This window comes from Oncorhynchus keta, chromosome 10 (assembly GCF_023373465.1).
Source record: "Oncorhynchus keta strain PuntledgeMale-10-30-2019 chromosome 10, Oket_V2, whole genome shotgun sequence".
In the NCBI taxonomy this organism is placed as follows: domain Eukaryota; kingdom Metazoa; phylum Chordata; class Actinopteri; order Salmoniformes; family Salmonidae; genus Oncorhynchus; species Oncorhynchus keta.
Window position 1 is genome coordinate 15,388,793 of NC_068430.1, and position 23,968 is coordinate 15,412,760.

A 23,968-nucleotide genomic window follows, 5' to 3' on the forward strand; every position below is an offset into this window, starting at 1 on the left:
CAGGACTTCACCTTGGCCTATACGCACCCCGGGACTTCACCTTGGCCTATACGCACCCCGGGACTTCACCTTGGCCTATACGCACCCCGGGACTTCACCTTGGCCTATACGCACTGCAGGACTTCACCTTGGCCTATACACACCCCGGGACTTCACCTTGGCCTATACGCACCCCAGGACATCACCTTGGCCTATACGCACTGCAGGACTTCACCTTGGCCTATACGCACCCCGGGACTTCACCTTGGCCTATACGCACCCCGGGACTTCACCTTGGCCTATACGCACTGCAGGACTTCACCTTGGCCTATACACACCCCGGGACTTCACCTTGGCCTATACACACCCCGGGACTTCACCTTGGCCTATACGCACCCCGGGACTTCACCTTGGCCTATACGCACTGCAGGACTTCACCTTGGCCTATACGCACTGCAGGACTTCACCTTGGCCTATACGCACCCCGGGACTTCACCTTGGCCTATACGCACCCCGGGACTTCACCTTGGCCTATACGCACCCCGGGACTTCACCTTGGCCTATACGCACCCCGGGACTTCACCTTGGCCTATACGCACCCCGGGACTTCACCTTGGCCTATACGCACCCGGGACTTCACCTTGGCCTATACACACCCCGGGACTTCACCTTGGCCTATACACACCCCGGGACTTCACCTTGGCCTATACGCACCCCAGGACATCACCTTGGCCTATACGCACTGCAGGACTTCACCTTGGCCTATACGCACCCCGGGACTTCACCTTGGCCTATACGCACCCCGGGACTTCACCTTGGCCTATACGCACTGCAGGACTTCACCTTGGCCTATACACACCCCGGGACTTCACCTTGGCCTATACACACCCCGGGACTTCACCTTGGCCTATACGCACCCCGGGACTTCACCTTGGCCTATACGCACTGCAGGACTTCACCTTGGCCTATACGCACTGCAGGACTTCACCTTGGCCTATACGCACCCCGGGACTTCACCTTGGCCTATACGCACCCCGGGACTTCACCTTGGCCTATACGCACCCCGGGACTTCACCTTGGCCTATACGCACCCGGGACTTCACCTTGGCCTATACGCACCCCGGGACTTCACCTTGGCCTATACGCACCCCGGGACTTCACCTTGGCCTATACGCACCCCGGGACTTCACCTTGGCCTATACGCACCCCGGGACTTCACCTTGGCCTATACGCACTGCAGGACTTCACCTTGGCCTATACGCACTGCAGGACTTCACCTTGGCCTATACGCACTCCGGGACTTCACCTTGGCCTATACGCACCCCGGGACTTCACCTTGGCCTATACGCACCCCGGGACTTCACCTTGGCCTATACGCACCCCGGGACTTCACCTTGGCCTATACGCACCCCGGGACTTCACCTTGGCCTATACGCACTGCAGGACTTCACCTTGGCCTCACGTTGTCTTCCCCTTCCATCTCAATTAGTTCCTACTTTCTACTTCATGAAGCTGTTGTTGACTGATTTGTTGACAGCCACCGAATGCCACTTTGTGACCCATACCGGAGATGGGTATGGGTCAGTTACAGACAGCTACTCAACATTGTCCACTACTAGACCTATACAGACGGTGGACGAGGACGGTGTGTGGGACGTCAAATCTAGTCACCTTCGCAGGGTCTCATATCATCTTGCATTGATAGCAAAATTAACTCACACCTATGCAAACACAAGAGTAATCACTACTGTATCACATGTCACTGTGTCCATTTCAGTTTCAGAGAAGGACAGTACACAGTGGTATGTGTTATCATGAAACCAATATTAATATCTAACCAAATCTTCTGCTCACTTTCTTAGCGCAAATAATAACTTTTATGAGGTAAGGTTAACAGTGGTGTAGAGAAACTTCGGTAATAGCCACTGTGTAAACCAGTCTCTAATTTGAGGCACGGAGGTCACAGTTGATTTATTTAATCATAGAAGTCACGGTAGGGAATAGGTATTCCTTTTTGACTGTGATTGGGAACCGTTCCCAAAGTCTGTCTCAACAGTCACACTAGAGTCCTCTGAGCCAGTAGGTATCTGGACAGCAGTCCTCCAGGTTTGTTGTGACTGGTCCTCAGCTCTCCTCTTCTGACTAGCAGGTGCACATGCTAGTTTATTTTTAATACATTTGCAAAGAAAATCGAAAAACCTGTTTTTATGGGGTATTGTGTCTAGATTGATGGGGGGAAAAAACAATTTAATCAATTTTAGAATAAGGATGTAACGTAACAAAATGTGGAAAAAGTCAAGGGGTATGAATACTTTGCAAATGCACTGTACATATATACCTATCATTCAGATCATTCAGTATCCCTGCACATTGTAAATATGGTACTAGAACTGACTGATCCTCAATATATTATGCTTACTTACTTTCTTCTGTTCTTCTTATTTGTATTTATTGTGTGTTTTTGTTCTACCTTATGTTATTTTTAGTGTTACATTGTTATTGATTACTGCATTGTTGGGTTTAGAACTTGTAAGAAAGCCATTTTAATGTACTAGTGCATGTGACATCAAAACTTGAAACATCAAAACCAACCACTGCATTCCACAGTATGAACCTCAGACAGTGCCTTCAGAAAGTATTCACACCTCTTGACTGTTTCCACAATTTGTTGTGTTACAGCCTGAATTTAAAATGGATTAAATTTAGATGTTTTTTTGTCACTGGCCTACTACACACAATACCCCATAACGTAAAAGTAGAATTTTGTTTTTCAATTTTTTTCACAGATTAATAAAAAATGAAAACCTAAAATGTCTTGAGTCAATAAGTATTCAACCCCTTTGTTATGGCAAGCCTGGCAATAATATTGTTTAACATGATTTTTGTATGACTACCTCATCTCTGTACCCCACACATACAATTGTCTGTAAGGTCCCTCAGTCGAGCAGTGAATTTGTAACACAGATTCACCACGAAGACCAGGGAGGTTTTCCAATGGCTCCCAAAGAAGGGTAGACTGGTAAAAATAATAAAAACAGTGAATATCCATTTGAGCATGGTGAACTTATTAAATACACTTTGGATGGTGTATCAATACAAACAGTCACAACAAAGATACAGGTGTCTTTCCTAACTCTGCTGCCGGGGAGGAAGGAAACTGCTCAGAGATTTCACCATGAGGCCAATGGTGACTTTAAAACAGTTACAGAGTTTAATTGTGATAAGATAAAATTGAGGAGGGATCAACAACATTGTACTTTCTCCACAATACTAACCTAATTGACCGAGTGAAAAGAAGGAAGCTTGTACAGAAAAAATATATTCCAAAACATGCCTCCTGTTTGCAACAAGGCACTAAAGTAATACCGCAAAAAAATGTGGCAAAGCAATTCACTTTTTGTCCTGAATACAAAGTGTTCTGTTTGGGGGCAAATCCAATACAACACATTACTGAGTACCACTCTCCATATTTTCAAGCATAATGGTGGCTGCATCATGTTATGGGTATGCTTGTATTTGTTAAGAACTGGGGAACTTTTCAGGATAAAAACTAAACGGAATGGAGCTAAGAACAGGCAAAGTCCTAGAGGAAACCCTGGTTCAGTCTGCTTTCCAGACTGAACCACTGGGAGATGAATTCACCATTCATCTGGAAAATAACTTAAAACACAAGGCCAAATCTACACTGGAGTTTCTTTCCAAGAAGACAGTGAACGTTCCTGAGTGGCCGAGTTACAGTTTTCTATGGCAAGAACTGAAATTGATTGTCTAGCAATGCTTAACAATCAATTTGACAAAGCTTTTAAGAATTTAGAAACAAATGATGAGCAAATGTTGCACAATCCAGGTGTGGAAAGCTCTAACAGACTTACCCAGAAAGACTCACAGCTGTATTCACTGTCAAAGGTGATTCTAATATGTACTGACTCAGTGGGTTGAATACATATCTAATCATGTAACTCAGCAGCTACGGTAAGGAGAACATGCAATTGCTAGACGGTCTGTTTGTGTCATGCTTATGTTTGCAATAGTGACAATCAAGTTTGTATGAACATGACGATAATGTATTTTGTATGTAAATAGCTGCATGTTCCCTACTCCCCTCATGAAAAAATAACATGAAATCGGGCATATGTTTACTGACGCATGGAATGCAATTGTTACAACAGTTTTGTTTACAACATTAAGTTTGTAGGCTACACCAGTGACCAGACAAAGGCGATCAAAGCGGGGGGAGCGGCAGCGGAGCACTCAGAACAGCCACTAGGTAGGTAGCGGAGCACTCAGAACAGCCGCTAGGTAGGCAGCGGAGTACTAGGTAGGCAGCATAGCACTCAGAACAGCCACTAGGAAGGCAGCGGAGCACTCAGAACAGCCACTAGGTAGGCAGCGGAGCACTCAGAACAGCCACTAGGTAGGCAGCGGAGCACTCAGAACAGCCACTAGGTAGGCAGCGGAGCACTCAGAACAGCCACTAGGTAGGCAGCGGAGCACTCAGAACAGCCACTAGGTAGGCAGCGGAGCACTCAGAACAGCCGCTAGGTAGGCAGCGGAGCACTAGGTAGGCAGCGTAGCACTCAGAACAGCCGCTAGGTAGGCAGCGGAGCACTCAGAACAGCCGCTAGGTAGGCAGCGGAGCACTAGGTAGGCAGCGGAGCACTCAGAACAGTCGCTAGGTAGGCAGCGGAGCACTCAGAACAGCCGCTAGGTAGGCAGCGGAGCACTCAGAACAGCCGCTAGGTAGGCAGCGGAGCACTAGGTAGGCAGCGGAGCACTAGGTAGGCAGCGGAGCACTCAGAACAGCCACTAGGTAGGCAGCTGAGCACTCAGAACAGCCACTAGGTAAGCAGCGGAGCACTCAGAACAGCCACTAGGTGGGCAGCGGAGTACTAGGTAGGCAGCGGAGCACTCAGAACAGCCACTAGGTAGGCAGCGGAGCAGTCAGAACAGCCACTAGGTAGGCAGCGGAGCACTCAGAACAGCGGCTAGGTAGGCAGCGGAGCACTCAGAACAGCGGCTAGGTAGGCAGCGGAGCACTCAGAACAGCCACTAGGTAGGCAGCGGAGCACTCAGAACAGCCGCTAGGTAGGCAGCGGAGCACTCAGAACAGCCACTAGGTAGGCGGCAGAGCACTCAGAACAGCCACTAGGTAGGCAGGCAGAGCACTCAGAACAGCCACTAGGAAGGCAGCGGAGCACTCAGAACAGCCACTAGGAAGGCAGCGGAGCACTCAGAACAGCCACTAGGTAGGCAGCGGAGCACTCAGAACAGCCACTAGGTAGGCAGCGGAGCACTCAGAACAGCCACTAGGTAGGCAGCGGAGCACTCAGAACAGCCACTAGGTAGGCAGAGGAGCACTCAGAACAGCCACTAGGTAGGCAGCGGAGCACTCAGAACAGCCACTAGGAAGGCAGCGGAGCACTCAGAACAGCCACTAGGTAGGCAGCGGAGCACTCAGAACAGCCACTAGGTAGGCAGCGGAGCACTCAGAACAGCCACTAGGAAGGCAGCGGAGCACTCAGAACAGCCACTAGGTAGGCAGCGGAGCACTCAGAACAGCCACTAGGTAGGCAGCTGAGCACTCAGAACAGCCACTAGGTAGGCAGCTGAGCACTCAGAACAGCCACTAGGTAGGCAGCGGAGCACTCAGAACAGCCACTAGGTAGGCAGCGGAGCACTCAAAACAGCCACTAGGTAGGCAGCTGAGCACTCAGAACAGCCACTAGGTAGGCAGCTGAGCACTCAGAACAGCCACTAGGTAGGCAGCTGAGCACTCAGAACAGCCACTAGGTAGGCAGCGGAGCACTCAGAACAGCCACTAGGTAGGCAGCGGAGCACTCAGAACAGCCACTAGGTCGGCAGCGGAGCACTCAGAACAGCCACTAGGTAGGCAGCGGAGCACTCAGAACAGCCACTAGGTAGGCAGCGGAGCACTCAGAACAGCCACTAGGTAGGCAGCGGAGCACTCAGAACAGCCACTAGGTAGGCAGCTGAGCACTCAGAACAGCCACTAGGTCGGCAGCTGAGCACTCAGAACAGCCACTAGGTAGGCAGCGGAGCACTCAGAACAGCCACTAGGTAGGCAGCGGAGCACTCAGAACAGCCACTAGGTAGGCAGCTGAGCACTCAGAACAGCCACTAGGTAGGCAGCGGAGCACTCAGAACAGCCACTAGGTAGGCAGCGGAGCACTCAGAACAGCCACTAGGTAGGCAGCGGAGCACTCAGAACAGCCACTAGGTAGGCAGCGGAGCACTCAGAACAGCCACTAGGTAGGCAGCTGAGCACTCAGAACAGCCACTAGGTAGGCAGCGGAGCACTCAGAACAGCCACTAGTTAGGCAGCTGAGCACTCAGAACAGCCACTAGGTAGGCAGCTGAGCACTCAGAACAGCCACTAGGTAGGCAGCTGAGCACTCAGAACAGCCACTAGGTAGGTAGCGGAGCACTCAGAACAGCCACTAGGTAGGCAGCTGAGCACTCAGAACAGCCACTAGGTAGGCAGCTGAGCACTCAGAACAGCCACAAGGTAGGCAGCTGAGCACTCAGAACAGCCACTAGGTCGGCAGCTGAGCACTCAGAACAGCCACTAGGTAGGCAGCTGAGCACTCAGAACAGCCACTAGGTAGGCAGCGGAGGTAAAAAATAAATCTTGCACATGCACAGAAATATCCATATTTTTGGCCTGGGCAAATTGAGATATAGAAACTGTATCTGTTGCAACTCAGTATTTATACCAACATCAATTTCATGTTTTGGGTCTGCTGTAAAGCTTGGTGATTCAATGCAACATATGCTACTTCAGTCTCCGCTTTATATTGATGAGTGAAATATCCATGGGGAAAGGTAATTTACAGTATGTCATTTCATGAGGCTTTCTTAACTCTCAGCATAAACACACCAGGTTTACTCATTAGCAGAAGTAAATACCATCTGAAACCACAGCCTACAGGTTTCAATTGCTTACTACTGAATTCATGTGGAATTTAAGACCAATAAATATACATGGTATTTTCCGTACAAGTTGGTCCATTTTGATCTACCCTCTGCCCTCTGCCCTCTACCCTCTGCCCTCTACCCTCTGCCCTCTGCCCTCTGCCCTCTACCCTCTGCCCTCTACCCTCTGCCCTCTGCCCTCTGCCCATGCCCATGCATGCTTAACTTTAGAGCAACTTACTGGTCTCCTAAGGTGCACAATTGCACACACACACACATGAGACGCAATACATATTGTGAACTGCCCACAACCTTAAGAGCAAGGCCTTTGTTAAAGTCCTATTCCAGCTATTTTTATTAATGACTTTTCCTGTTGAAAAACAATATTGCAAACAATTGCAAACGTCAAGGTATAGGCCATCAAAGGAGTTGGTCTGACTGTCTGATATGTCATCCTCCGCCCCTTGCTTGCGGGAACAATTGAGACGCAACACAGGACAAAAGAGGAAAGGCCCACCCCCCCCACTTGTGCCATGTGATGTCATACCTGGACCACCTATTGAGATGTGCCCTTTATTTAGTAAATCAGGTGATAAATGAGGTGAAAAGGAGCCTGGAGTGCAGCCTTAAGCCTGTCTCCTACCCTCCAGGCCTGTCTAGCCTTGTTCTACAGAGGAGGTCTGAGTATGTCTGTGAGTAATCAGTCTCATCTGGAGTAGAGATCTGAGTGTGTCTGTGAGTAATCTGTCTCATTTGGAGTAGAGATCTGAGTGTGTCTGTGAGTAATCCGTCTCATCTGGAGTAGAGATCTGTGTGTGTCTGGGAGTAATCAGTCTCATCTGGAGTAGAGATCTGATTGTGTCTGTGAGTAATCCGTCTCATCTGGAGTAGAGATCTGAGTGTGTCTGTGAGTAATCAGTCTCATCTGGAGTAGAGATCTGAGTGTGTCTGTGAGTAATCCGTCTCATCTGGAGTAGAGATCTGAGTGTGTCTGTGAGTAATCAGTCTCATCTGGAGTAGAGATCTGAGTGTGTCTGTGAGTAATCAGTCTCATCTGGAGTAGAGATCTGATTGTGTCTGTGAGTAATCTGTCTCATCTGGAGTAGAGATCTGAGTGTGTCTGTGAGTAATCAGTCTCATCTGGAGTAGAGATCTGAGTGTGTCTGTGAGTAATCCGTCTCATCTGGAGTAGAGATCTGAGTGTGTCTGTGAGTAATCAGTCTCATCTGGAGTAGAGATCTGAGTGTGTCTGTGAGTAATCAGTCTCATCTGGAGTAGAGATCTGAGTGTGTCTGTGAGTAATCCGTCTCATCTGGAGTAGAGATCTGATTGTGTCTGTGAGTAATCCGTCTCATCTGGAGTAGAGATCTGAGTGTGTCTGTGAGTAATCAGTCTCATCTGGAGTAGAGATCTGAGTGTGTCTGTGAGTAATCCGTCTCATCTGGAGTAGAGATCTGAGTGTGTCTGTGAGTAATCCGTCTCATCTGGAGTAGAGATCTGAGTGTGTCTGTGAGTAATCAGTCTCATCTGGAGTAGAGATCTGATTGTGTCTGTGAGTAATCCGTCTCATCTGGAGTAGAGATCTGAGTGTGTCTGCGAGTAATCAGTCTCATCTGGAGTAGAGATCTGAGTGTGTCTGTGAGTAATCCGTCTCATCTGGAGTAGAGATCTGAGTGTGTCTGTGAGTAATCAGTCTCATCTGGAGTAGAGATCTGAGTGTGTCTGTGAGTAATCAGTCTCATCTGGAGTAGAGATCTGAGTGTGTCTGTGAGTAATCCGTCTCATCTGGAGTAGAGATCTGAGTGTGTCTGTGAGTAATCAGTCTCATCTGGAGTAGAGATCTGAGTGTGTCTGTGAGTAATCCGTCTCATCTGGAGTAGAGATCTGAGTGTGTCTGTGAGTAATCAGTCTCATCTGGAGTAGAGATCTGAGTGTGTCTGTGAGTAATCAGTCTCATCTGGAGTAGAGATCTGAGTGTGTCTGTGAGTAATCAGTCTCATCTGGAGTAGAGATCTGAGTGTGTCTGTGAGTAATCAGTCTCATCTGGAGTAGAGATCTGAGTGTGTCTGTGAGTAATCCGTCTCATCTGGAGTAGAGATCTGAGTGTGTCTGTGAGTAATCAGTCTCATCTGGAGTAGAGATCTGAGTGTGTCTGTGAGTAATCTGTCTCATCTGGAGTAGAGATCTGAGTGTGTCTGTGAGTAATCAGTCTCATCTGGAGTAGAGATCTGAGTGTGTCTGTGAGTAATCCGTCTCATCTGGAGTAGAGATCTGAGTGTGTCTGTGAGTAATCAGTCTCATCTGGAGTAGAGATCTGAGTGTGTCTGTGAGTAATCCGTCTCATCTGGAGTAGAGATCTGAGTGTGTCTGTGAGTAATCAGTCTCATCTGGAGTAGAGATCTGAGTGTGTCTGTGAGTAATCAGTCTCATCTGGAGTAGAGATCTGATTGTGTCTGTGAGTAATCCGTCTCATCTGGAGTAGAGATCTGAGTGTGTCTGCGAGTAATCAGTCTCATCTGGAGTAGAGATCTGAGTGTGTCTGTGAGTAATCCGTCTCATCTGGAGTAGAGATCTGAGTGTGTCTGTGAGTAATCAGTCTCATCTGGAGTAGAGATCTGAGTGTGTCTGTGAGTAATCAGTCTCATCTGGAGTAGAGATCTGAGTGTGTCTGTGAGTAATCCGTCTCATCTGGAGTAGAGATCTGAGTGTGTCTGTGAGTAATCAGTCTCATCTGGAGTAGAGATCTGAGTGTGTCTGTGAGTAATCCGTCTCATCTGGAGTAGAGATCTGAGTGTGTCTGTGAGTAATCAGTCTCATCTGGAGTAGAGATCTGAGTGTGTCTGTGAGTAATCAGTCTCATCTGGAGTAGAGATCTGAGTGTGTCTGTGAGTAATCCGTCTCATCTGGAGTAGAGATCTGAGTGTGTCTGTGAGTAATCCGTCTCATCTGGAGTAGAGATCTGAGTGTGTCTGTGAGTAATCAGTCTCATCTGGAGTAGAGATCTGAGTGTGTCTGTGAGTAATCCGTCTCATCTGGAGTAGAGATCTGTGTGAGACTGCATGAGGCCTCTCACCAACTGTCATATACAGTAAGTCTTGCCATGTGTGTGTTTGTGCGTATGTTTTTTGTCCATGCGTATACAATATCTGTTTAATCATAACACTAGACCAGGGATCATCAACACCCGTGGGCCTATTCTTTTCTTGAGCGGATGGTCGGGGGCCGGAACATAATTACAAATCATTTGTAGACTGCAAATTGACCGCAAGAAGCCCAAAAGACATTACAATGAGCCAGTCCTCCTGTAGCTACACCCACCAGCCTCCACTGCTGTAGAGTTCCATTCATTCTTATGGAGGCCTGCTCCTACTGGGGAGTGCCAATATGGCCGACCGGTGGCTTCAAAGCCTCTCAATGGCCAATACATAGAATCAGCAATCCAGGGTTTACATACGTCATTGGTTAAAATCATGGGTAAAACTATCTTGTCTTGTGGACCAACAGTGGTTCCCAAACTGTGCCTCCCCCCATAAAAAAAAAAAACTATTTCAATGAACTCTTGAAAGTTGCAATAGTAGAATGTACAAGGTGCAATTTCGAAATTGGGTAGTGCATCATCAGTTATCCTCCTCATGTAATTTATTGCATACCTAAGAGAGCTATTTATGTCAGAAATGTCCAGATCAACTAGCCCATGTCAGCTTACTGTCACGCCTACTCGTGATCCCTTCTTCCGGCGCTCACCATGTCAGTCTACTAACCACCGGCCCTGGCAACTATTATTACGCACACCTGCTCCCCATCAAGACGTACACCTGGTCATCATTTTCTCTGTGATTACTCCGCCTTTCTTTAGCCCTCAGTTGACATCAGTCATTAGGTAGTATTGTTGTTTTTCACGTTCTGTACACTCATGTTTGTTCATCTGTATCGTTTCTTTATAAAAAAAAATCACCTTATGCACTACTTCCTGATTCCCGGGGTATTACGTCACACTAATGTTTTTTAGCGTATAGTTTTTGTTGTAATGTTTGAGTCAGTCAAATATCACATCAATACACATGAGACATGGCAAAATGTTCAGAATTGCAAGAAAATGAGCTAAAAACTGCTAAATGTTCTCTGTACCCCATGACAAAATGTGTAGAATTGCAGGAAATAAGCTTTCAACCTGCAACATTTTATCTCCACCAACATGAGGTGTGTGAACAGTTTGTGTCATGAACAGTGCTTGTGTCCATAGAAATAGACATGACACGCAGGGGGGCCTGAGTGAAAAAGTTTGGGAACCCTTGTTGTAGAGTACAGGAGTCTGGATAAGCAGGGCTCCCACGTTCATTAGCCCAGGTTGTAAAAATAATTCCATCTGTGGTCTTTTGAAGCTAACGGTCGTGTGAAAACCCACTATCAGCAACCAACTAACCACATGGAAGAGCTAGCTACGGTGCTAGAGAGGCAACGCATTGGAGAGTACACTAGTCAGTTAGTGTTCCTTTGGAGCAGAGCGGGGATGCAGGGTGTGATGTGTATGGAGAGATCTGGACGGACGCCAGGATAGCAGGGCCTCTTTGACGAGGCCTCTCTTTCTCTCTCTCTCTTGCTCTCTTTTACCAGACCATGCCAGAGTTTATAACTTTCTTCCCTGTTTGAAGTGAGGATTGAACATGATTTGAAAAAAGAAGACATGAAGACATGACAGGGAAGTGAGGGGAGTCCACAACAGGGTGTCAAGTTCTCCCTAGGAGAGGTGGGTGTGGAGTCAGGCGCAGGAGAGAGCGAATTGCAAGAAAGGGCGTTTTATTTACAAGTCCAACGAACAGGAACAGGAACACAACAGTAGTCACAAAACAACAGGAACGTAGTCCCGAAAAAACACCTGTTCAACAGAACAAACCAAAACGCAACCCAAACAAATGACAGCTACACAAAGAATCCCGCACAAAACCAAGAGGGTAGGGCGGGATTAAATACCCTACTAATAACCCAAACTATACACAGGTGAACAACAGGACAGACAAAGCCACACGAAAAAGAAAAGGGATATGTGGCAGCTACTAGACCGGCGACGACGATGACCACCGAGCGCCGCCCGGACAGGGAGAGGAGCCACCTTCGGTAGAAGTCGTGACACAGGGTGAGACAGGGAAATGATGAAGTCAACAGCCATGGGTAGTGGACAAACAGGGTGAGACAGGGAAATGATGAAGTCAACAGCCATGGGTAGTGGACAAACAGGGTGAGACAGGACAATGATGAAGTCAACAGCCATGGGTAGTGGACAAACAGGGTGAGACAGGGCAATGATGAAGTCAACAGCCATGGGTAGTGGACAAACAGGGTGAGACAGGGCAATGATGAAGTCAACAGCCATGTGTAGTGGACAAACAGGATGAGACAGGACAATGATGAAGTCAACGGCCATGGGTAGTGGACAAACAGGATGAGACAGGACAATGATGAAGTCAACGGCCATGTGTAGTGGACAAACAGGGTGAGACAGGACAATGATGAAGTCAACAGCCATGGGTAGTGGACAAACAGGGTGAGACAGGACAATGATGAAGTCAACAGCCATGGGTAGTGGACAAACAGGGTGAGACAGGACAATGATGAAATCAACGGCCATGGGTAGTGGATAAATGCCAATGAATAAGCTCTAACATACCCAAATTCAAACATAAGGCCTGAAACCAACAATTAAAATCCCCTCTACCAAACAAAGAAAGAAAAACAGAAGTGTTCCTCACAGATGATTCTTTATCCAGTGAGTGCTATTCATGCCTGAGTCTTGAGTTACAGCTCCACAACACAGCTACATGCTGCTGGGTCTCCCTAAGGAGGGCTGGAAGCCACAGATCAGGTTCACCCAACAGTGTTCCTTCAAATGAATGGCACAGTGCAAGGAGGCTGACACACAGACGCACAACCGCAGCCGCATGCACACAAAGACCCAAGCACATGCTGAGGTAAAAACCTCTCCCGCTCTCTCTCCATCTCTCCTTTTCAGCCAGCCCATTTGATTTCTGTGGTATATGTGTACCGTGATCTAAAAAATGGCCCGGCCTCTCACAATTTAGGTAGCTATTAACATTCCCCTCTCTACGTGTAAACAGAGCACCATCCAATGTGGAAAACAACACTGAAGAGCTGACATTCTTGTCTCTCCCCTGATTTCATACTTCAGACATATTGTCATGGCAGTCAATGAGAGATAATGAGTATGAGATGCTTCCAAACTGAGCAGTGAATGAAGGAGTTTTGCAGCAAGGGCGGGCGGGTGGGCAGGCAGGCAGAGATTCAGAGTGTTTATAGTCAAATGTACAGGGTTTCAGGTGTGATTGCAGGGTACGGTGAAAATATTAGGCTCCGAGCTCCAACATGAAGGACTAAGTTAAAACAAAAATCTGAAACAGCAACAATATAAATAGCACTATATACATAATAACAGAGAGACATAGAGCGAGAGAGAGACAGAGACAGAGAGACACAGACAGACAGACAGACAGACAGACAGACAGACAGACAGACAGACAGACAGACAGACAGACAGACAGACAGACAGACAGACAGACAGACAGAGACAGACAGACAGACAGACAGACAGTGTCAGTTTCATATTTACTTTTCATTTTTATTGTTTATTTCACTTTTCTTTATCCATTTCACTTGCTTTGGCAGTGTAACCATATGTTTCCCATGCCAATAAAGCCCCTTGAATTGAAATTGAATTGAATTGAGAGTCAGCCAGAGTCTGCTGTCTCCTCCTCCGCTCTGACACAGTTAATTCAATTAGGAAAGAGAGAGAGAGAGAGAGAGAGGTCAAGTTGGGGCAGGAGGAGAGCCATGGGAGGGAGGATGTGTGGGATGGTAAGAAAAGCCAAGGACGGGGTGCAGCAGGGGGACATGTGGGGGGGGGTGATGAAGGGCTATGATGTGGGTTGTCTAAAGCAGACAAGCACTGCTGCAGGCAGACTAGTAACGATTCTCTCCTAAAAAGCTTACACCACCAGCCAGAGCAGAACAGGGCAGCCCAGTCAGACGGCTAGACAACATCTGAACGCCTAGCTAGGCTCCTCACTCCCCACTCCATCGATCCCAGGGCAGGGTCACATTTCTGCTCCGCGCGCCTTCCTTCTCTGGTTTAAGGGTCTGCGGCTCACCTTACAGCTAACAGCACCCAGGGGCGTCATTAGAGGCCCGCTTCTCCTCCCCCCACACCCCTATCAACACGCAGGCCAGAGATAGTCTGGATAACAACACCCGTTACACTGACTGAAGTAACACTACCGGCCTGCTGGACCTCCGGATATCGTGACTGTTTTATATTGTAAGAGAGCTCGGTTGAAAAAACAGAACTTTGATCAAATATGGAATTCTGGGTTGTATTAATGCAGCACGCTTTGGACAATTACATTTGAGAGCTGAGTGTTAGCCCTTTTCTCCCTCTATGAGTGTTAGCTCTATTTTCCCTCTAGAAGCTAAGCGCTAGCCCTATTCTCCCTCTAGAAGCTGAGTGTTAGCTCTATTCTCCCTCTAGAAGCTAAGCGCTAGCCCTATTCTCCCTCTAGAAGCTGAGTGTTAGCTCTAGTCTCCCTCCAGAAGCCGAGTGTTAGCCCTATTCTCCCTGTAGAAGCCGAGTGTTAGCCCTATTCTCCCTGTAGAAGCCGAGTGTTAGCCCTATTCTCCCTCTAGAAGCCGAGTGTTAGCCCTATTCTCCCTCTAGAAGCTGAGTGTTAGCTCTATTCTCCCTCTAGAAGCTGAGTGTTAGCTCTATTCTCCCTCTAGAAGCTGAGTGTTAGCTCTATTCTCCCTCTAGAAGCTGAGTGTTAGCTCTATTCTCCCTCTAGAAGCTGAGTGTTAGCGCTATTCTCCCAATAGAAGCTGAGTGTTAGCTCTATTCTCCCTCTAGAAGCTGAGTGTTAGCTCTATTCTCCCTCTAGGTCATATCAAATGAATCCAACAGGCAAGAATGTGACCAGCGACTGCCATTACACTAAAGAGGCACATTAAACTTTATCGTGAAGTTTAAACACTCCCTTTGCAGTTCTAAACCACAAATATCAATAAATGTGCCAAGAAAACATAAATGCCAGGAAAGAGAAGAACGAAACGTGAGGAAAGTTAGCTAGTTCGAGTTGGACGTGGCATTTCTGCATGTCAATCTCAGAGATCGCAGCATCACGTTTCAGTGCTCTTCAAATGTTATGACCCATGCCCGAACCCCTAGTGAAAACCATCAACACTTAGTGGAAAGCGATACTCAGAGTCTCTCTGTGGGGCTGACGAGGGCTGCCTCCTATTCTTTTACATTGTTGTGCCTCGTCACACTTACACTACCGTTCAAACGTTTGGGGTCACTTAGAAATGTCCTTGTTTTTGAAAGAAAAACACATTATTTTGCCCATTAAAATAACATCAAATTGATCAGAAAAACAGTGTAGACATTGTTAATGTTCTAAATGACTATTGTAGCTGGAAACGGCTGATTTCTAATGGAATATCTACATAGGCGTACAGAGGCCCATTATCAGCAACCATCACTCCTGTGTTCCAATAGAATGTTGTGCTAGCTAATCCATGTTCATAATTTTAAAAGGCAAATTTATCATTAGAAAAGCCTTGTGCAATGATGTTAGCTCAGCTGAAAACTGTTGTGCTGATTAAAGAAGCAAAAACATTGGCCTTTAGACTAGTTGAGTATCTGGAGCATCAGCATTTGTGGGTTCGATTACAGGCTCAAAATGCCCAGAAACAAATAACTTTCTTCTGAAACTCATCAGTCTATTCTTGTTCTGATAAATGAAGGCTATTCCATGCGAGAAATTACCAAGAAACTGAAGATCTCGTACAACGCTGTGTACTTCTCCCTTCACAGAACAGCACAAACTGTCTCTAACCAGAATAGAAAGAGGAGTGGGAGGCCCCGGTGCACAACTCAGCAAGAGGACAAGTACATTAGGGTGTCTAGTTTGAGAAACAGACGCCTCACAAGTCCTCAACTGGCAGCTTCATTAAATAGTACCCGCAAACACCAGTCTCAACGTCAACTGTGAAGAGGCGACTCCGGGATGCTGGCCTTCTAGGCAGAGTTCCTCTGTCCAATGTCTGTGTTCTTTTGCCCATCGTAATCTTTTTTTTTTATTGACCAATCTGAGATATGGCTTTTTCTTTGCAACTCTGCCTAGAAGGCCAGCATCCCGGAAAAGCCTCTTCACTGTTGTGCTTTTCTTTCAAAAACAAAGACATTTTTAAATGACCCCAAACTTTTGAATGGTAGTGTACATTGCTACACTTTCCATAAAAATACAGTCCACTACACATATCATTCAAAGGTAAACGTGTGTACTTTCTACGTCGTATCGACCACTACCTCAGGAGGTAGCGCACGACCCTCGGCCCAACAGTTGCCCTCCTTGAAGCAGGGCAGTGTAAAGTCGTATCGACCACTACCTCAGGAGGTAGCGCACGACCCTCGGCCCAACAGTTGCCCTCCTTGAAGCAGGGCAGTGTAAAGTCGTATCGACCACTACCTCAGGAGGTAGCGCACGACCCTCGGCCCAACAGTTGCCCTCCTTGAAGCAGGGCAGTGTAAAGTCGTATCGACCACTACCTCAGGAGGTAGCGCACGACCCTCGGCCCAACAGTTGCCCTCCTTGAAGCAGGGCAGTGTAAAGTCGTATCGACCACTACCTCAGGAGGTAGCGCACGACCCTCGGCCCAACAGTTGCCCTCCTTGAAGCAGGGCAGTGTAAACACAAATGTCTTAGTGAGCCAACACTCCTACAGTATAAATGGTAATAGCAGAGCAATGTTTTAGAAACAGCTGAAATGTATAAACATTTTCCTCATATTTAAGAAATGTTTTATTGGGTTTTTACATGAAATTGCAGTAACAGCCTGTTACATTATTACATTGTCGCAGAAGCTGCTGGTTGCACTGAGCCATGTAAAACTACGGAAGCCCATCCCCACCACCCAACAAATATAAAATGTACATCATACAAATAGGAAATGTTTTTTCATTTGTAACATTGTGTGGTCATTTCAGAGGTGGCACCACAGGTCCCAGAGTGGTGGCAGTGGGGGAATTATTTTCCCGGGGCCCAGAGTTATTCCTGATCTGGGAGTAGGCTAACCTAACCAACTCTGGACCTAGTTGTAGCATATGACATAGTAATAACTCAGTTGTAAAAACAAGTTTTATATGGGCTATGATGGGACCAGATAATGTTTCTATTCAGGTCACATGCTTTTATAAACAACATTAAAACCCTTTAAACAGACAAAGAGACAAATGCGATTGGACAATAACAATAACAGGGCTGAGCTCGCTGTATGTAGGCCTTTGCATCTGTAACTATAAATGACACTCATACAGTATGTCATCACTATTGTGTTGATTCATTCCAGTCAATCATTTTCTATAAAAAAATGCTTTGGTGACTTAGCCACCCGAAGTGTGAATTTAAACCCAATTTGATCATTCACATTTTCTTAGAACACAAATAAATGGGCATATTTTAGGCTATAAAAACATGACATTACATTTATAGGCTAACGTCACTTGATGAAGCCTGTTATACAACTCTGTGCTTTGGTCTTGAAGCTAAAATGTAATGAGTGTAGCATTCAGATGAGTAAATAAACCCTTTAATTGACTCCACATACAGGCTTGTGAATTGGTTCATTATTCAAGAGTGTAACATGGATTTGTTGCATTATTTAACAGTGTAATATGTTTTAGAAGAAAGGTTTGTCATACTGTGATATTTACGGTCAATTTGACATGTGGACTAACAATGTGGCATTGCCAGCCACAACGAAAGGTAGGCCAGGGTGTCATGTGAATTGAAAAGTAGAATTCTCTTTCAAATCTCGTAGTGGGAATAGGGTCTTAATTATCTATATAGAGGACAACAACAGTAGGGGGAAACAGCTGTTTAAAACCCACAGTCCCTTGGGATGAAGGGGGATGCTCGGGGCATTGGGGAAAAGTGCAGGCATTTTGTTATTTTGTTACTGCCAAAGTATGGCTATTAGCCAGTTAAGCCCCATTTCCTGTTTTAGAATAGCAAAAAAGCATGCTATTGTTACAGACGAATACACCACTTCAGTTGCACCAAGAGTGTATTCAGAACAAAAAACCTTATAAACTCAGCAAAAAAAGAAACATCCTCTCACTGTCAACTGCGTTTATTTTCAGAAAAATTAACATGTGTAAATATTTGTATGAACATAACAAGATGCAACAACTGAGACATTAACTGAACAAGTTCCACATACATGTGACTAACAGAAATGGAATAATGTGTCCCTGAACAAAATAAAAAGTAACAGTCAGTATCTGGTGTGGCCACCAGCTGCATTAAGTACTGCAGTGCATCTCCTCCTCATGGACTGCACCAGATTTGCCAGTTCTTGCTGTGAGATGTTACCCCACTCTTCCACCAAGGCACCTGCAAGTTTCTGGGGGGAATGGCCCTAGCCCTCACCCTCCGATCCAACAGGTCACAGACATGCCAATGGGATTGAGATCCGGGCTCTTCGCTGGCCATGGCAGAACACTGACATTCCTGTCTTGCAGGAAATCACGCACAGAACGAGCAGCATGGCTGGTGGCATTGTCATGCTGGAGGATCATGTCAGGATGAGCCTGCAGGAAGGGTACCACATGAGGGAGGAGTATGTCTTCCCTTTAACGCACAGCATTGAGATTGCCTGCAATGACAACAAGCTCAGTCTGATGATGCTGTGACACACCGCCCCAGACCATGACGGACCCTCCACCTCCAAATCGATCCCGCTCCAGAGTACAGGCCTCGGTGTAACGCTCATTCCTTTGACGATAAATGTGAATCTGACCATCACCCCTGGTGAGACAAAACCGCGAATCGTCAGAGAAGAGCACTTTTTGCCAGTCCTGTCTGGTCCAGAGACGGTGGGTTTGCGCCCAAAGGCGACGTTGTTGCCGGTGATGACCTGCCTTACAACAGGCCTACAAGCCCTCAGTCCAGCCTCTCTCAGCCTATTGTGGACAGTCTGAGCACTGATGGAGGGATTGTGCGTTCCTGGTGTAACTCGAGCAGTTGTTGTTGCCATCCTGTACCTGTCCCACAGGTGTGATGTTCGGATGTACCGATCCTGTGCAGCTGTTGTTACACGTAGTCTGCCACTGCGAGGACGATCAGCTGTCCGTCCTGTCTCCCTGTAGGACAATGCAATTTATTCCCCTAGCCACATCTGCAGATCATGCCTCCTTGCAGCATGCTTAAGGCACATTTACACAGATGAGCAGGGACCCTGGGCATCTTTCTTTTGGTGTTTTTGGAGTCAGTAGAAAGGCCTCTTTAGTGTCCTAAGTTTTCATACCTGTGACCTTAATTACCTAAGCTGTTAGTGTCTTAACGACCGTTCCACAGGTGCATGTTCATTACTTGTTTATGGTTCATTGAAAAAGCATGGGAAACAGCGTTTTAACCCTTTACAATGAAGATCTGTGAAGTTATTTGGATTTTTACTAATTATCTTTGAAAGACAGGGTCCTGAAAAATGGACATTTATTTTTTTGCTGAGTTTATTATATCACCTTTATGGTTGCAATAACCATCTACCAGTATCTGTGGCCAGATGTTAATGGTCCATTTATATGGGGCTTTCACTGCAGGCCTTCTCTTAGCCAACGTTTAGCTCATCGGTACTGTGTACAATCTCTCTTTCTCCTAGACTGATATCTCTATATGCACAGAGCATGTTTCTGCAGAGAAGGAGTACTGTGGCATGCAGACAAAATATCTAAAGATGAGGTTATCTGCTGGTTAAGCTAACCGACTACCAAACCCATTTAAGGCTCTAGTCCAGTTATTTGATATAAAAAGCTGACTGATCTCATGGCAGGGGTGGTCTACATCCATGCATGCGTAAGTTGATACCTCGATAGTTGTCAGATCACCAGTGAGATGTAACAGCTGCACGCCTGCACTCACTTCAAAAGCAGACTAATAAAATCGGCAATAATCCTGAAGGATATTTAGTCTGGCAGGGAAACAGGCTGAGATGAAAATGATAAAGTAGCATGTTGCAGCAATGACTAAAGCAGACCATGTGGTCCAGCTGCGATTCAGCTCTGTGTCGAAGAGGCAAAATCTTGATACTTATCAATGTGTTCATGAAACATTTGTTCATGAAAAGAAACATTGTAAAAGCAGGTATAATTATAATAAATACACTGTGCAGAGTGCTAGTGTATACAAAGAATATAAACATTAGTATGACCTTATTAACAGTGTATTTGCTAAAGTATCTTTTCTTGTTCCTCCGGATAACGTATACAAATCATTTCTCTACCTAATTACTGGTGCTGCAGACTGCGCGCTTCCCATGCACTTCTCCTTCATGTTGCCATCTCTCCATCTGGCCTGACAGCTTGTCTTCCACACACCTCCTCCTCCTCCCCCACACACACCTCCTCCTCCACCACACACACCTCCTCCATCTAGCACACAAAGGCTGCCAAGGTGAGCTGAGGTAACCAGACCCCAGGACTCCCTCCAGATGGCTCTGGCCACACCTTCCAACAGGCTAGCTGGGCAGCTGTCCTTTACAACACTCAGGAGAAAGGGAGCGGCTATCCTCATATCTTTGCCTCGGACAAGGTGAGAGGCAATCAAACACCTTCGCCATTTTAAAGTAGTAATATCTATGATAAGAGGGGGGGTTGACTGACAATGTGCTTTGTGAACAGTGACTGGAGTGAGGTGAGCTTGTATGTGAGAGCATGTCATTCCTAAAGACAGGAAAGGAAGCAGCAGACAGAAGTATGTATGAGCTGAAGTATTGAAAACAAACCCACAGGAAGCTGAGGTCTGTCTGGGCCTTCCGTTAACCCAGTCTACTCTCAGGAGGACTAGGGGAGATGCACGCACACGTTCCTCACATAAAACAACATCCTCCCTCCCCGCCTGTCAGGAGGGCTGACCTGGGACTTCCCCAATTCTGACCTTTGTGTTCAGAGGTCACTCACATGCCATGTTCATGATGACCACTATGCTATGAATGTCCATAAACCCAGATACTGTCAAGTTGCTTTGCTTCTATTGTACATACAGGAAACATGGACACAAAAGAAGAGGCAGAGTGTTAGTCTGCATCACTATATTTCAGCAAAACTATTCAAACACAAAAGAAGAGGCAGAGTGTTAGTCTGCATCACTATATTTCAGCAAAACTATTCAAACACAAAAGAAGAGGCAGAGTGTTAGTCTGCATCACTATATTTCAGCAAAACTATTCAAACACAAAAGAAGAGGCAGAGTGTTAGTCTGCATCACTATATTTCAGCAAAACTATTCAAACACAAAAGAAGAGGCAGAGTGTTAGTCTGCATCACTATATTTCAGCAAAACTATTCAAACACAAAAGAAGAGGCAGAGTGTTAGTCTGCATCACTATATTTCAGCAAAACTATTCAAACACAAAAAGCACGGTAAGCCTGTTTTTTTTGCAATGGAGGAAATTAGGTGACATTTGTTCTCTTTAGTCAGTCTCCAGTCTGACTGAGACACAAGTTGCGACAATTTGGGAGGGGTGGGGAGTGGGGAGCATGAGGAGAGACTGTATGAGGACCAGAACACCTCTTACCATTTGTGTGTTCTGGACACTGCGAACACAAGTGTATTGGTGAAGATAGGTGTGTGTGTGTGTGTGTGTGTGTGTGTGTGTGTGTGTGTGTGTGTGTGTGTGTGTGTGTGTGTGTGTGTGTGTGTGTGTGTGTGTGTGTGTGTGTGTGTGTGTGTGTGTGTGTGTGTGTGTGTGTGTGTGTGTGTGTGTGTGTGCAATATACACTGAGCATACAAAACATTAGGAACACCTTTCTAATATTGAGTTGCACCCTCCTTTTGCCCTCAGAATAGCCTCAATTCGTCGGGGTCCACCTAGACCCAGGCCTAACACGCCTCTGTGTTCTCCCCATCTGGAGACCTGTATTCTATCTACTCTGGCCTACATGGCTCCTTCACTCCTACTTAGTCAGCCATACACCAGCCCAGCTCAACACAGCACAACAACAGAGCTCAACACATTACAGCTCAGTCCAGCTCAACACAGCTCAACAACAGAGCTCAACACATTACAGCTCAGCCCAGCTCAACACAGCACAACAACAGAGCTCAACACATTACAGCTCAGTCCAGCTCAGCTCAGCCCAACAATACAGCTCAACACAGTACAGCTCAGTCCAGCTCAGCTCAGCCCAACAATACAGCTCAACACAGTACAGCTCAGTCTAGCTCAGCTCAGCCCAACAATACAGCTCAACACAGTACAGCTCAGTCCAGCTCAGCTCAGCCCAACAATACAGCTCAACACATTACAGCTCAGTCCAGCTCAGCCCAACAATACAGCTCAACACAGTACAGCTCAGTCCAGCTCAGCTCAGCCCAACAATACAGCTCAACACATTACAGCTCAGTCCAGCTCAGCTCAGCCCAACAATACAGCTCAACACAGTACAGCACAGACCAGCTCAGCTCAGCCCAACAATAGAGCTCAACACAGTACAGCACAGACCAGCTCAGCTCAGCCCAACAATAGAGCTCAACACAGTACAGCACAGACCAGCTCAGCTCAGCCCAACAAGAGAGCTCAACACAGTACAGCACAGACCAGCTCAGCTCAGCCCAACAAGAGAGCTCAACACAGTACAGCACAGACCAGCTCAGCTCAGCCCAACAAGAGAGCTCAACACAGTACAGCACAGACCAGCTCAGCTCAGCCCAACAATACAGCTCAACACAGTACAGCACAGACCAGCTCAGCTCAGCCCAACAATAGAGCTCAACACAGTACAGCACAGACCAGCTCAGCTCAGCCCAACAATAGAGCTCAACACAGTACAGCACAGACCAGCTCAGCTCAGCCCAACAAGAGAGCTCAACACAGTACAGCACAGACCAGCTCAGCTCAGCCCAACAAGAGAGCTCAACACAGTACATACAGCTCAGCACCGCACAGCCCAACAAGAGAGCTCAACACAGTACAGCACAGACCAGCTCAGCTCAGCCCAACAAGAGAGCTCAACACAGTACATACAGCTCAGCACCGCACAGCCCAGTCATTAGCTGCAGTTGGATGGCTTTCTGTGCATTGAGACATGAGGATACTTATTTAGAAGCTGAACTAAAATATATGCTGATGCCACAAAAAAAGAGACTTGAACAGTTGGGGTCTGGAAAATATAGTCCCCCTCATCTCTGCAGTGTGTTATAAATCTTTAGGTTCTAGTTATTTAAAGTGCTCTCTCTGCATGACTGCTAACATTGACGGTGAATCAACTTTTTTCCATGCAGTTCTGACTAGGTTTGGAATGTCTGGACAAGGGTCAAGTAAAAGAGGAAAAACAGAACTTCCCTACACAGAACTGGTGAAACATGATTTCCAACATTAATCATAACAAAAAGCCATTATGTCTGTGCTGTCCCCGCCTCATATGCTCCCATAGGTCTCATAAACAGGCCTACATATTGCCATAGCTACCTAACTGCTCAACAAGCTTTTAGCATACCAAACCAAGAGAGGCCAGAGTCGGTCTGAACTGATCAAGAGGACAGTGTACAGTACAACAACCCTTGTACTGTCGGGATTTGGGGGCGCCTACGGGAGGACGAGGCCCGCTTCCCGGGTCAGACCCTTCCAGAGGTGAGCTATCCTGGGACGGGGAAGGAGGGCGTTGTGGGCGTCACCTTTCCTCATCATCGGGCGTCCTCCCAATCCCATGACCCAAAACTAGACCCAGAGTTCTGTTTGGCTTTCTAATTGGCCATTGTTCCATAGAACCCAATAAGCCTGGCATTACATCTGAAGCAAACTGGAGATGTGGGCCTGAAAGCTCTCTCTTCTTAGAGCACACTTTTCTCTGCTCTTTTCTCTGCTTCTGCTCTATTCTCTTGCTTCACACTTGGGTGCCTTTATGCATTGAAGGTCTCCTGGATTGTGCAAACACAGCTCCAGGCAGGGTGGTGCAGGGGTGGGGGGGTGTACAGCCTTACCTGGATGCAAACAC

General features: G+C 46.7%; 1 protein-coding gene across 2 annotated transcripts in view; it reads right to left on the reverse strand.

Moving 5' to 3' along the window:
• Window positions 1–23,968, reverse strand: part of uba7 (ubiquitin-like modifier activating enzyme 7) — a 100,288-nt gene that overhangs the window by 21,770 nt on the left and 54,550 nt on the right. The gene's annotated exons all lie outside the window — the stretch shown is intronic.